The 15381-nt window shown below is 41.0% G+C and overlaps 1 protein-coding gene across 3 annotated transcripts in view; it reads left to right on the forward strand.

Annotated features, from left to right (window-relative positions):
• The first annotated feature begins 564 nt into the window (after window positions 1–564).
• ELMO1 (engulfment and cell motility 1) overlaps window positions 565–15381 on the forward strand; it is a 504161-nt gene continuing 489344 nt past the window's right edge. The window contains exon 1 of one of the 3 annotated variants that reach the window (XM_061587900.1): window positions 565–657. The gene's annotated coding sequence lies outside the window, so the exon portion shown is untranslated. Of the gene's footprint in view, window positions 658–723; window positions 1296–15381 lie in introns of those variants that run through there. The other 2 variants (XM_061587901.1, XM_061587898.1) reach the window with 2 other exon arrangements.

Raw genomic sequence — 15381 nt, forward strand, 5'->3', positions numbered from 1 at the left:
TTTCCACAATCCTAATACCTTCCTCTTGTGTGTGGACAATGCTCTTTTGAGAACAAAAGGATCCACATTTGGAGAATGAGTTCACTATTAGTACGTAAGATAGTAATTGCGTTTCAGAGGTATGTGTATTTATCTTATTTATTTACCATATTTCAAGAGAAATCTCTACTGTATCCACACAGTTTCTTACTCTGACTTTCACACATACCCAACATGATAATCCTTCTGGGAAATATACAAAGTTTATCAAAATCATACACCTTTAACTGGAGCTGTCAAAAAAATTTGCCAGATCTGCTTTTATGCCTTAAATGACAGTGATGTGTAGTAAGCAGCAGCTGAAGCTTTTCACATCATGGAGATAAACATCATCACTTGCTAATATCGGCAAATCACGCCTTGCAAGGCTCAGCTACAATGATGGCTGGTTGAAAATTAATTTGAAATTGTGGGTTAAAAAAATTCTATGCTACTTTGCTCACTACCGCTCTCTTTTGGTCATGATCTGAGCTGCTGAACTGCTTCGCACTGTTCCAAAAATGAAGAGTTCTCTTGGGTCAGTCACACTATAGCAGCGAGTGTTGGCAGCAGTTTCCTCTAAATCTCCCAGCAGCTACTGCATTTGTGACAGTAGCCTGACTTACAGAGGCATTTCAGGTAAACACACACAAAAAACTACTGGTTCTCTTCCCGCGCTTCTTAAAGGTGCATTTTGAATGTCGAGATAGGGAAGAAAAAAAAACGTTACGCACCTACCTATCTTTTTGCAAAGGCCTGCAATTTTGATCCCGATCGTAGAAAGGCTCCAATCCTATGTACTTACTTCGCCCACTGAACTCCATGGGACATACTTTCAAGTAGACAGTTCGGATCAGATTGTGTGTTTGCTGGCAGGATCAGAGATTTAAACCGGGAAGCCCAAAGGGTGATTTTTAGTAAACTCTTAATTTCCAAAAAAACGATTAGTTTTTAGATCATCCTCGGGGCTTCTTGCAGATGCAAATCGTGTCTCCGGCCAGCAGGAGGAAGAGGAAGTGAGAGCAGCAACAGCAGTAGCAGCAGCGACAGAGCAGCTGTGTGTGTTCGAGTCTGATGATGGGATAGAGAGAGAGAGACACCAAAACAAGCCGCGGTAAAAGGCGAACTTCAATGGTGGAGGCGGTGCTCGCAAGGCGACAGGAACTGCAGGGTGCTCCAGCCTCTGCGACAGGCCAGCCAACTTCATTCTCCGGTCCACTCGCTGCACTTTGTGGAACTGATTCTAACTGGCAGAGGCTGGGTGCTTTTTTTTAAAGGTACTTTAGTTTCCGATTGGGGGAGTAGGAAGGAGTATGGTCTGCGAGATGCATGTGTTTGTCTAGGGAACAGGAGGCAACTGCACTAGAGGGGGTGGCGGAACTGCTGGTTTTTCGGAGGCGCGTAGGCATTCCGAGCCCATCTATGTTTACTCGGGAGCAAGTCCCACTGAGTTCAGTGGGGCGCACTCTTTAGGCTAAGGCCGCTCAAGATTACAAGTCTCAAAGGGCTGTGATGCTGTGCCTGTGTTGTTGTAATGGGGATGACGCTACCTGCGCTGGAGGGGCTCTTGCTGCTAATGAAGGCATGCGTGGGAACTGCGGTGTAAGGCAACGGCAGATGGACTCCTCGACCCGGCCGTTAATTGGAGCAATGAGATGGTGGGAGGGAGAGCTGCTGCAGCATAGGGATGGGTGGGTTGACCAAGGGGGCGAGCGCCGAATAACGGGGGGCGGCAGGGAACGACTCAACGGCGCTACGCCGGGGGCGTCCCGGTGTGGCAAGGCAAACGGAGTGCAGGCAGCAGAGTTGTTTGAGTGTTGCCTCAGAAATGGGGTGTTCCCCATCCGGGTTGGCTCGCTGCAGGTGGCCTCTCCGCACTCCTCCCGCCGCCCCCAACAAGTATTAGTGTATTGGGCTGCGAGGAGCTATGCATGGCTTAGAGGAGAAGGTTGCTCTTGTGTGGTATGCCAGCTGGCGAGGGAAGTGGCGTTTCTCCCTGGGTGTGTGTCTGTGAGTGATGGAGCCGTCGGTGCAACGGCAAAAAAGAAGAGAAATCTGTTCAGTGGTAGGAGACTGGCCAGTATCTGTAGATAAACGCCCAGGGCTTGGAAGGGGGGAGATATAGCAAGGAGGAAATTGCTGCAGTTTGCCTTTGAGGAAGAGGAAACGCGCGCGTTCGTGCTCGTCAGGGTGGCAGAGGCTCGCCAGCCGCTACCCTCGTTAGGATGGGTGGGGGAGCAATGGGAGGAGCGCGCCTCTCCCGAGCTTCCCGCCTTGTTGTTACTGTCCTATATAGCGGCCTCTGGGCTCAGCCGGTGCAGCAAGCAGGGCTCTGACTGTCACACACACACCAGGCGAAGGAAGCCTCTCCTGTATCTTTCCTGTCCCCTCTTGATTGTCGACCAATCGCTACAGGTTCCTCCTTTTCTGAAGACTAGAGTCGCTGTCTCTACATCTGACTCCACGCACGTGTGAAAGTCTGGCCCAACGAAAGTCTGACAAATCCCCCAATAGGCTGGGAACGAGAGAGGGAGAGGAGATGCTGTGTTGTGGGATTAGAAAGTATGCCCCCCTCCAAGGAGGGATGTTATGTAAAATAGGAAATGTATATACAGAGAGATAATCCAAGGCATTTTTGAAGTCCGAGAAACGCACACTGGTATATCATAAGCTGAGCAATCTATTACCCTATAATTTGGCAACTGAGTTGGTTCTCCTCTCCCTGCCTCATGGTAAGGGTAGCCCTTGTGTATAAATATATCAAAATTGAGACTGCAATCTTATGCCCACTTACCTGGAAGTAAGCTCTGCTGAACTCAAAGGACCACAATGGAAGCAAATATTATGCACTGGCTCCTCTGTACATCTAGTTAAAAGCACCTCCCTTAACCTTCCAAAGGTCTCCTGTTACTTCAAAAGACTCTACCCTTTCTCCCTTACTGCCCCCTATGCTTTTAAGTGCCTTTAAAACACCTTTGTGATGTCATCTCTCTTCAAAATCCACCTTTTCTGAAAAGCCTTTGGACCAGCTCCCTGGTACCCATCCACTTCCTTTTCTTTCTTATATTGTTTCACCTGTGTTGGATTTTGATTGTAAGCTCCTTGGGACAGGGCCCTGTCTTCTAGTACTTCATGGGATCAGTAACTTCATGAACTGCATGTGACACTGGTTTATTGTCTCCATATGAGTCAGTAGCTGATGTAATTATGTTGTTATTATTTACCTAGTGAGAGCCAGTGTGGCGTAGCGGTTGGATGGTTGGACTATGACCTAGGAGACCAGGGTTCGAATCCCCACACAGCCATGAAGCTTACTGGGTGACCTTGGGCCAGTCACTGCCTCTCAGCCTCAGAGGAAGGCAATGATAAACCACCTCTGAATACCACTTACCATGAAAACCCTATTCATAGTGTCGCCATGAGTCAGGATTGACTTGAAGGCATGAAGGGTAGTTGAAGTAAATGCATTAAATTAATGAAATGTAATGAAACATCATGTTTATTTATTTATTTATTATTTGATTTATATCCCACCCTTCCAGCAGGAGCCCAATGTTGGAGATTATACCAGATTTTTTTATCAGTCAATCCTGTGTGAGGGAGGGGGGACGTAAAGGGTAAATGGAAGTTAGAGGTTGAATTGGAAATGCTGTTGACATGCTGTGTTTCATTTTTGGTACTCAATAAAGATATAATTTAAAAAAACCTGCATGCGACACCCATCTTTTTTGTACACCGCCCAGAGAGCCTTTGGGCTTAGGGCGGTATATAAATAAATAAAATAAATAAATAAATAAATCTTTAAGCAAATAAATCTGTGTTGTGATGGAGCAAGTGACATTCCTTTTCAAAGGTAGCCTGCTACTATAGTTTAATTCTATTGCTTCTGGGTACTGTATAGAACTGAGTGACTAGTGTTGAAAGTGGTCAGCAGTAGGCAGATAAAGAGTACCAAGATAACTTAATGATCTAGCAAAAAATCACTTGCATTCATCTCATTGAATTTACAGTACCAGCGAATGGAGGCAGTTTTATCCCTATTTCTTAGACAAATCCTAGGTGTTCCTAGATGTGTTCCATCGGCGGTCCTCAGGTTAGAAACTGGTCTAGCTTCGCTTAAGTCCCAAGCCTGGAAGGCTGCCCTAAATTTTTGGCTTAAAATGTCATATGAAAATTCTTCTGGCTACCTCCCTTTACTTTGGGAAGATCCCTTCATCTCAACAAGGGCCCAAACGTATACAAACTATCTTGTAAGTATTGGCCTTTCAGCTGAACATCTGGCGTCTCAGGATTTAAAGTCAGCTAAGCTTTCAATCCTGACCCGCATTAGTGACATGGACTTTCAAAGTTCCATCACCGCTGCCACTTCGACCTGTTCCCCTATTCATTTTGGTTTAAGTTTTGCGCCACTACTCAGTGTCCCCTATTTGGAATACCTCACGATCCCTAAATATCGTCTAGCCTTTATGAAGGCTAGATTCAACTGTCTCAACTCCGCCCTATTAGAAGGGAGATTCCAGCGCATTCCTTATGCAAATCGCTTATGTCCATGTGGTGTTAACGGCATAGAAACCTTATTTCATGTCGTCTTTGAATGTTTTTTATATGATGATATTCGTTCTAAATTTATAACTCCTATTATAAATAAATTTCCTTACAAACCACTTGACCGCTTACTTTTTTATCTTCTGTCTGCGGCTAGCAGGGATACTACCTTGCTAGTAGCTAAATACATTTTTGCGGCCCAATCAGCTCGGAGGGTATTCACCCCTCCAGATGTTCCCATTTCTCCATAGTCTTATAACTGTTTTATTGCTCCATTGTTTTTACCGTTTTTATTATGTTTTCGCCACGCTATGTAACTGTTTTACCGTTATTTTATGATTGTATCTTCGTACTTTTGTATAATTGTTCATAGCGTTATATGTGAATGTTCTGGTCTATGACCGTAACAATAAATAATAATAATAATAATAATAGTACCAGCGATGATATTTCTGACCAAAAAAACCCCTAATCTACTTCCATTCCTATGAATTAATCCCTCCAAAGAGAATTTTAGCAACCATAGTCTTTATCGATTATACTTAAGCCTATTTAAGCTTTTGTGCATTATATTTTGCTTATGTTGTTTTTATGCTTTATGTTTTTTAGGTGTACACTTAAAAAATCTAAGGTATACACTTGACAAACATAATGGGCATGGTCTGGGAAAAGTTAAGCACTTTTTAGCTCCATTTTTTTACTGGGAGAAATTGAAGGGTGTGTTTAACTTCTCAGTTTAATGACACTTTGGTTGGATAATGTCCTGTGGATTTATCAGCTCTTAACTCACTATTGTAATTATTTTTCTTGATTTCTTTTCCACCGATGTAAGGGGGGGGAAAAGTCCCCAAGCATCACTTGTATTTTGTGTGTCTGTTAAAACAGTTTGAATTTCTGTTCTGCCTTTTTCCTCTGTCATAATTCCAGTGACTTCTAAAAACTTCATTTCTGTCTTTGTGTAATCAGCTAGTCGAGAATATATTTTGTTGGGGAATGACCTGTTCTACTATGTTCAAAAGGATCTTGTAAACTGATTTGCTCATTTTAAAGCATTGAATGGTGAGAGTCAGCAGTTGAATAGATGGGCTCTGTGAATTTATACAAAATCATTTTTTTTGTTCACTTGATATTCTGTATTTTTATGTAAATATACTATATGTGAACATGTAGCTTTGTCACATAAGAATAATCCATACTAATTTGCCATTTCTTGCATGTATTAAGTTGTTCTCCTTCCATAGTATATGAAGTCTGACTTTTGTTACTGATAAATTATTTAATAGCAATTAATTAAGGCAGAAAGATCTTTGAACCATCTATGAGAAGCAAGAACACATGCTGTCTAATAACTCAGCACTCAGCATCAAGTGGAATGAAGTGTGTGATTCATTACATGTACAAAAGTTTCTGTCTATTCAGAAAAATTGCAAAAAGTTTATTACTTTAATTGAATAATATGTTCAGCAACAAAATGTGTGCAGTCTTTTTCTTTTATGTTTTATAATATATTTTACTGCCATGGATGTCTACAACCTCTTTATTGCAAGGGATTTCTATTTAAGTCAATAAAACTGCCCTGGAGCCAAGTGGCTTGTGTATTCTAGCCTGTGATCCATGCATACCTTCCAGTGATGCATGTAATATGCATGTCTCATAGTAACAGAGACATTTCCCTTCTCCACTTTAGATTATTAGTGTGTGCACGCGCGCGCACACACACACACTTGTGTGTCTAGTATGACATGGAAATAACTAGGCTGTTAGTTTCTACTTGAAACAATAGTACATGTAATAGCACTTCCTCATAATGCTCTTTCTGTGGCAAGCTACTGAGCAAATGTGTGCTTGTATGGTGCTGCTCCACCCTTCCTTCCGCCCTTTGTTTATTGAAATCTCTTGGATTGTGAAGTTTGAGCTCATGTGGGTTCTTTTTTTTTTTTTTGCCATGAGGCTTCAACTATTGAATGTTGCTTAGGATGTGATCTCATGCTTTCCATACCAACAATCAAATGTGAACCATTTCCCCCCTCCCTTTGCCCTTGCATTTTACAGGGATTCCATGAGCAATGCTAGGGTCTACATCTGAAAAATAAAAGCTGCAGTTCTCCACACACTTGTCTGAGGGTTGGTTCCCACTGAACTCAGTGGGGCTTATTTCAGAGTAGACTCCTATAGGATTGCACTGCAAATGACATTGTGTTGTACTGCTTTGAAATTCAGGATGCCCTTTTTGTTCCATGAGCCTTTGAAGTTACTGAATAAGAAAAACTGCCAAAATAAAGAAACATCTGGAAGCCCTGCTGCCTCCCAGCCTTGGCTAATTAAGACCATACCACAGAACCCTTCTAAAATTCCCCTCGCTAATAGGCTGAATATGTTGCTATTCTTTTGATAAGATCTTTAACAGCAGGCTGCCCATCTATACTCAAAGCTGTTTCACATTTGAGAGTATTTAGATATATAGCCTACTATATGCCAAAGAGCTCAAGGTAAATAATAATAGCATGTTGAACAAACATGATGAATGGTTCTCGGTCCCCAAAGTACTTGCAGTCTATAAATATCATTATATATTAATGAAGTTGTCAAACATCTCAGAGAGAACCATGTACTTTGGTTAGATACATCTATCTCTGGCTCAACTTGTGGTATGCTGCTAATGCAACCCTTTTTGGCAATGCTGTGGATTGAAACATAAAACGCTTCCTTATACCACATTGACCATTGGTTCAATTACCCCAATTTTGTTTCAACTCATTGTAGGTCAGGCAGTGACGCAGCAGTGGATCCCAACTCACCAGTGGAAAACTAGTGGCCTTTACTGACTTACAGTGGGTTTTCAAGCTCTAAGGTCTTTCCCAGCTCTGTGAGCTGAGATCCTTTAATTGCAAATGATGAGATTTAACCTAGGACTTTTGTGTGCATTGAGCTATAGGCTCCCTTTTGCCAGAGGTCTTGAGTTACCTAGTTTTGTAATTGTGAAACATTTTGCATTCAACAGCTTTGCATAAAATTGAAGCAATGATTGTGACAGCTTCTTATGAGTAAAGCTGGGTCTCTTGCCCATGTTGTATCATCCTTTGAAGACCTCTAAAGTCCCTCATGACATTGGAGACAAAGCCCCTCACTTCCCAGTTGCAGGAGGAACCATGTCTTATCTACGGAGACCAGTCAAAATCTGTGGACCCTTGAATTGATTTTCCTTTCAAAATAAACTCCTTGAAGAGAAGAGTATGTCAGAAAGGGGCTAGGCTAAGCCCGTTTTTCCAGCTTTCTGCTTACAGAGACTGCCCTATACTCGCCACCCAGTGGGGAGGGGGTGTTCAGACATGCAACCTCTTGTAGCGTGAGGTGATATAGTCCAGGAAAAGTGTTGCTATTTGATTCTGCTAATTAAAAGAACTAGCTTTAATAAGCATTTGACTGAGAGTGATGAGTGGGGAAGCAGACTAGTGGTTGCTTCCCTTACTCACTGAAAGCCCCTTAACCAATCTTTGTGAAAAGTTGCTTTCTTTCATTGTCTTGGTCCTTTGCTCTCTATGTGTAATTCCTTGTTTATTTTGTTTGGTATTGGAACCTCTTCATTCCTCCCATTTTGTAACCATATTATTATTCGACATTAGAACTTGAGAATTGAATTTGCTTATTGCTGTAAACTGGCACATTTGAAGAAAAACAGCACATACCTGTCTTTTTTAACTAGAAAAAAATTGGTCTTTTAAGAGAGTGGATATTCTCCTAAATCCATGGTTCTATGGTAGCAAGCAACCAAAAAGCTCACTTTCACCTTTGGACGCCATTCACTGGTTCACATATAGAATGCGTAGCAAAGGAGCATCATTTTCAATATGAATCCTGTCGTCGGAAATCATGCCTTGAGGACAAGACATTTCAAATCTTTCATCCTATTTTTATCTTTGATGCTTTTTTAATGAGAGTTAATCGGTTTAATTTTGTGTCTAACCTTCTAGTAAGAGCAAAAATATAGCCCTCTGACTAAAATAGATTTAGATTTGTATAGTTGTAAGAATTTTCCGTTCTGAATACAGTATGCTTTTTTTTGCTTTTCTTTTTAAAAGACGTAATTTGTGACAAAAAGAGAAACATGCCTAGCATGCACTGTTAAGCTACTAAAAACTACTGATTAATTTCCTCCTTACTTTCTTGTTCTGGATGTTTCCCTCCCTGCTAGCTGATCAATTAATTTTTCAGAATTAGTATTTTGGTGGGAATCAAATGCAGTATAATACTACGTGTTACACAGCACGAGGAAACCAACCATATTGATATGATATCACAACTCTGGGTTTAAAAGGTAAGCAAATTTACTGCAAATTTAGTTCCTCAATTTAGTTCTCTTTGCTGGATTTTTACCAGGGTGTTACTATATGTGAAAAGTCCATTTAAAAAGTGTTACAAGACATGCAAGTGTGATTTATTGATATGTTGGCGTCTTTAAAGTTGAAGTGCCTTGCTTCTGAATGAGAAGTATAAACAGGAAAATATATGTATCAAGGGCAGGGGCAGCTCCAAAGGGCGGCCAGGTGGGACCCTGGCCGAGGGCCCCGTGGCCCCTGCAGGGCCCCTCATTGTGGTGGGCAGCAGTGCTCCTCTTCCTACTGTGGATTGCAAGGAGGGAGCTGCTCGCCCGCTCACTCGCTGGCCCACCCATACCCGCTGTCCCCCGGGCTGGCCCTCCACCCTCCTGCTGCACTCCCTCCCTCACACGCCTTCTGCCCCTGCCATCTCCCTCGCTTGCCCCCTCCCCCTGCTTGCCCGCTGTCCCACCCCCGCTCACTCCCTCGCTCGCCCTCTGCTGCTGCTCGCTTTCCATCCCAGCCCCCCACTCGCTTGTGCTCTGCCCCCACTGGCTCCCTCGTTTGCTCGCCCGTGGGCCCTTTGTTGTGGGGGAGTAGCGCTCCCCTTCACGGCAAGCTCCCTGCTGCAGATCGCAGGGAGAGAGCTGCCCACCCACTTGCCGGCCCACCCGCACCTGCTCTCCCCCCAGCATGCTCACCTGACCTCCCACTTCTCCGCCCACCTGGTAGGCAGGTAGGTGGGGCATGTGTGCATGTGCCAGGGCCCAAGGCATGCTGGTGCCGGCCCTGATCAGGGAGCAGTTTTCAGATATTTAACTTTCTGGTTCTACTAATAAAATAGACCTGTTGCTTGTCCTGCATGGGGTTGCACTTCCTCTGAAGGAGGAGGTCCATAGCTTGGGGGTACTCCTGAATTCATCATGTCATTGGAGGCCAAGTGATCTCAGTGGCTAGGAGTGTCTTTACCAACTCATCTGGTATGTCAGATATGGCCTGTAACCCATGCATTGGTAACTTTGAAATGCCATTACTGCAATGTACTCTATGTGGGGCTACCTGTGGGCACCCTCACTTTTGTTTTTTAGGCATCTCTTGAAGACCTTTTTATCTTGACATGCCTATGTAGCAGCTGTTTATATCTTTTTTGATCAGCCAGTCATTTTAATGGTTTTTAAAACTTTTTAAATGCTATTTTTACCATGTTATATTGTGTGAACGGATGGTATACGTATATATTAGGGTTGCCAGATGTCCAGTTTTTCTCTGGTTTTTGGGAGTCCTCTCTGGGTGACTCACCTTAATCTCCAGACTATCAGCTTTCATTTAAAAGAAAAATGTTTCTAGGTGGTCTGGTTCCTGAGATGTACACCAAAATGTCAGCTCCCATGCAACTTCGGTTAAATCACTTGTGGCTGGCTGCTCTAATTCCTCCCTTTCAAGTTTGTAGCCAATAAGTGAAGTCAGGGTTGTGATTGACAAGGCAGTAGCTAGAGTCCTTTGCAACTCACTGGCTTTTTCCTGCTTTTCTGAAAATCTCACAAATTGAGTTAAGTATATAGCTTTCCATCTTTTTCTCTCTTTTGTGCAGGAGTCAGACAAGTTAACATTTTGAAGAGGGCAGTGTTTTGAAAAACTTTCCAATATGAAACTTTAATCCAGTACTCGCTTTTCTGCGAGTAAAGCTGCAATGCTAATCCCACATACCTGGAGTAAACCCCACTGAATTCAATAAGACTTCTTTTTGAGTAGACATGGTTAGGATTGTGCTGTAAATTGATGGGACTTTTGAGGGAACATAGCAAAGAATTGTGTTTGTGTTGTATATCTTTCTCTCCCCCTTCCCCTATTTTTAAAGCAATTAAGGCAGAACTTCCTTACGTGTCATTGCTTTTATTATGCAGGAAACGAATACCGATTATATTTTTTTAAAATGTTCTGCAATAATCAACTGGTTTTGACAATAAACTATTACAGGAATACCTTGCTATACGGACCTTCACTTTACAGACACTCGCAAGTATGGACATATTTACAGTAGCACCATTCCCGTTTACGTACGCTCGCTTCGCAAGAACGGACACTTAACGGCATGACGCCACTGCCCGATCAGTTTCCAACTACAAATTTTTTCTTAAAATAAGGCCTACTGTGTTTATTTTAGTTATAAATGCGTTATTTACATCAGTTATGCCCTTATATGAAGATTGCAGTGCAGTATATGCATCGATAAGTGAAAAAAGGTAGTGCTTCATTTTAAGTACATTTTCGGTTTACGTACTCGCTCTGGACCCATTGCTTACGTTAATGCAGGGTATTCCTGTATATGGGGTCAGGGATGAGGTTCGCTGCATGGTGCCAATCCGCATGCAATTTAATAGCCCGTCGTTTCTTTACCAGTCCATCCTTTTCTTTGTTTCCACTTTCTCTGGTGCTTGCCGATTTGATCTGCTGCTCATTTTTTTTGGCGATTCAATCTGCAGGTTTTTTTCCCAGGGGCTGCAAAAATTACGTAATCATTTTTGTAGATACTTATGTAAATGACAGCATTCCCCATAGTTTTCTGCCAGCAGAGAAAAACTAATTTTCAGGTTGCTGACGTTAATGAATGATCGTAGCGTTCCATGTGGTTTTTTGCGGTGGGAAAAACATTGTAATTTTTAGGTAGCTGCCCTGAATGAATGATCAGATCACAGTGTTCCATTTGATTTTTTTGGCAGCGGGGAAAAAAGCATAATTTTCAGGTAGTTGCTGTGAATGAATGATCCCAGTGTTCAATGTGGTTTTTTGGCAGTGGGGTAAAACATACTAGGTTCGATATTTTTGAGTATTCTTATTCTCCTTCACCCCTATATGGGGTGTATGTATTTTTACATCTCCAGTGTCTGTGTGTATGGGAAGCCTTCCAACAACCCTGTGAAGTAGGATTGCAGTCTGGAAACTTAAGGCAGCTCACAATAAGAAATAAATCCCTTTAAAATCCAGTAACCATAAAAACAAGTATAAACAGTTGGAAAACAGCTTAAAGTGGCATGATTCTGAATTCTGGATTGTGTGAATGAAGTTGCTTATCACTTGAGGTTGCAGTTCTGTCCCTGTTTGAGTAAGCCCGACTGAATATATTGGGATTTGCTTCTGAGTAAATAAACATAGGATTGCACTATAAATATCTTTACAGGTTGTGTAAATAATAAACATATTTGATAGTCATGCTTATATAAATATTTCTTAATAGTATGTCTTGATATGTATCTGATTTCACACTATGGTTGTACAACACTTCCTCTACATTTTCAGTGTGTCCTTCTTCCGTGGGGTGTTCATGGTTCCCCTCTGTTGTTTTCATCCTGAGGGGCAGATTAAGCTGAGAGATGGTGAGTAGCCCATGGTCACCCAGTAAACTTTATAGCTCATTTCCATTAAAAAAAATAATTGAAACGATTTACATGGAGGCAAAGTTTCTTAAGTAGATCCACACAATACATTTAAAGCACATCCAACTTGCATTCAAGGCACATGACTTTAAAGAATCCTGGGAAGTGTAGTTTCCCAGTTATAGTTCCCACCACCCTTAACAAACTACAGTTCCCACGATTCTGTGGTGTGATTCATGTGCTTCAAATGTGTGTTGAATGTGTTTTAAATGAATGCTGTGGATCTGCACTAGGTATGCTGTGCATTCATTAGTGAATGAAAAAACAATTTTAAATAAATTTTTTTAAACGGGAAGGGTTGTAGCTAGTGGTAGCGCATATGCTTTACACGCGAAGGCCCAAAATTCAGTTTCTGAAAAAGGCTATTGCCTGGAATCCTGGAGAGCCAATGCTAGTCCTTGTCTACCGTACTGAGCTAGATGGTACTAAATGGTCTGAGTTGGTATAAGGCAGATTCCTTTGTTCTTAAAAGAGGAAAGAGACCCAAGGGCCACAGTGACTCTAAAATTTATTTATGTATTTAAATCACAACATGTATATACTGCTTTATTGTAAAAAAATCTCAAAGCAGCTTACAGAAAGAACTAAAACAAAAAAATTATTGGCAGAAACAGTTAAAGACAGGTTTGTAAAAATATTCAAACTAATAAAACCAACAGTGAGTTAAAAACAGATAAAAAGCATAATAGTTTCTATATTCGACTTCCGGGAAGGGTGACTTCGCTTGTGCCTGCTTTTGGGATGGGCTCCCGCCTCAAAAGAAGCTTATTCAGATATAAATCAGTCAGAACAAAATTTTTTTTTGACTGATGAAATTTCTCCCGGGCAGGGAGAAACGTAGAGATCAACCTCAAAAGCCTGTTTTTGTTGGGAGGACTGGATTTCATTAATTTATGAGATAAGGTCCAGCCAACAATGCCAGACGGACTTCCGAACAAGCTCTATCTGTATAAGCGATACGTTTATCTTTTCTTCAAAGAGAAAACGGACTAACAGGCAAGCACCCTTCTTTCTATTATTTTTTTTACTTGGTTTAAATTGTTGCAGCAAAAGGAGATTTGTCAGATTGATCGGCTTTGGACAACTTCTGGGTGAGCTATAACTCTTCTCTGTTATTCACGAAATTAACAGCTTATCTCTGTTTCTGTCGCAAAAAGCTGTCCTGGAAGTGCATTCTAAAGATATAAACAGAAGAGGGATTTCTATTCCTGATTTCTATTCCGAGGAATATTATATTGTGTGGGACTATTCTCTTTTTGGTCTATGTTATTTTGACGAATCTGCTTCTTCACGACGCCACTAACTGTTTTGATGCTGGGAACTAAATTTGTTTTGCATTCTTGAACATAGAGAGATAAGGCAGGTTGCTCTGTTTATACTGTGATGTCATCAAGCCTGGAATATTAACCCAATTGTTGCTGAAATAAGAAGCGGTTCTTCTTTATTTTTGTTTTGCTTTGTTTTCGTGGTTTTAAAAATGGCAATCAAGAAAGTGGCTGAGAATTTGGAAGTAACTATGTTTCAGAAAATAATGGATGAGATTGAGATAACGAAACAAACCCTGCGACAGGGTAGTAAGGAGCTGAAAATTGAACTGAGCAAAATGACGCAGGAGCTTAAAGAAATAGGGGATCCTGTGAGAGAGGAGAATGAGATCAGAGATGAGAAAAGAAAAAATAAAGGGAAGATACAAGCCCTGGAGATTGGAACAAATGTGGAATTGGAAAAAGATCTGGAGTTTATGGATTTTAGAAATAAAATCTACTGTTTGGAATTTAACGTTATCTCTGAAGAAAGTAATGAAGATATTAGAGATAAAGTTATCAATGGCTTGGATAATCTTCTGGACTGGAATGATGTGATGGAGCTTGATATAGAGAAAATCTATGGAATTAACTGCAGCCATGTGACAATGGAAAAACTCTTAAGAGATGAGCCAGTGCATTTTGTAAAAAAGAAGAACACAGATATGACTTTACAACAGTATTTCAGCAACTTATTCAGAATGGATGGCAAGAAAATATTTGGGATAGAGGAAATTCCCATCAGACTCTTATTATATGACTATGGCTACAACAGCAAGATTATTATGGAATACTGATAATGGAAGATTGGACACTGAAATTACTGGACTTAACAGGACTATTGAAGATGGAAGATGGAACTAATAGGGATAATGGAATAATGGCTATTGAAATTATTGGACCTAACAGATTCTGATGAGATGGATTAATCGAAATGTTTATTTGGACTATGGTTATGACAATAAGATTATTATAATTATTAACGAGATGGATTAACTGACATGTTTATTTGGAGAAAAATTGATAGATATATTTCTTAAAGAATTGAAACCTCTCTTTGACTTTTTGTGGAAAGAATAAAGTAATGTTTATGAGATTTGATGATTAATTAAGATAACTACTGGAGGAAAGTGATTTTATAATATGATTTAAGAGACAGGACTGTTATATATTGTAGACCTATAACTGATTTGATATGTGACAAATGGGAAGTCAACATTTTATTTTTTTTGTTTAATCATTTTTGTTTTGTTTTGTTTTTTGTCTTTGAATGTTTTATGATTTTGTTTTCTATGCTTTATGAAAATTTGAATAAAAATTATTGTAAAAAAAAATAGTTTCTATATTCTTTGGTAGGCTTGCCTAAATAAAACATGTTTTTAGTAGGTGCTGAAAAGAGTACAGTGAAGGCATCTGCCTAATGTCAATAAGCAAGGAGTTCCAAAGTGCAGGTACTGCCATGCTAAAGGATCGATTTCTTACAAGAGCAGAACAAGTACTACGTGGGACCCATAACATGGAAAGCACAGCTTGAACTTGGCCTGGTAGCAAATCAGCAACCAATGCCGATTTCAGAGCAGAGGTGTAATGTGCTGATAGGATCTCACTCATGTCAGCAATCGTGCTGCAGCATTATGCGTTAACTGAAGTCCCCAGGTCAGGTTGTGCTGCACGGGGATTTCTGTGACCTTGGCTGACTGGCTGCCAGGACTTTTTAGTTTTTGTTTTTGTTTTTGTTTAGGAATCCTGACTGGCTGTGTGATG

Source organism: Rhineura floridana, chromosome 10 (genome assembly GCF_030035675.1).
Source record: "Rhineura floridana isolate rRhiFlo1 chromosome 10, rRhiFlo1.hap2, whole genome shotgun sequence".
In the NCBI taxonomy this organism is placed as follows: domain Eukaryota; kingdom Metazoa; phylum Chordata; class Lepidosauria; order Squamata; family Rhineuridae; genus Rhineura; species Rhineura floridana.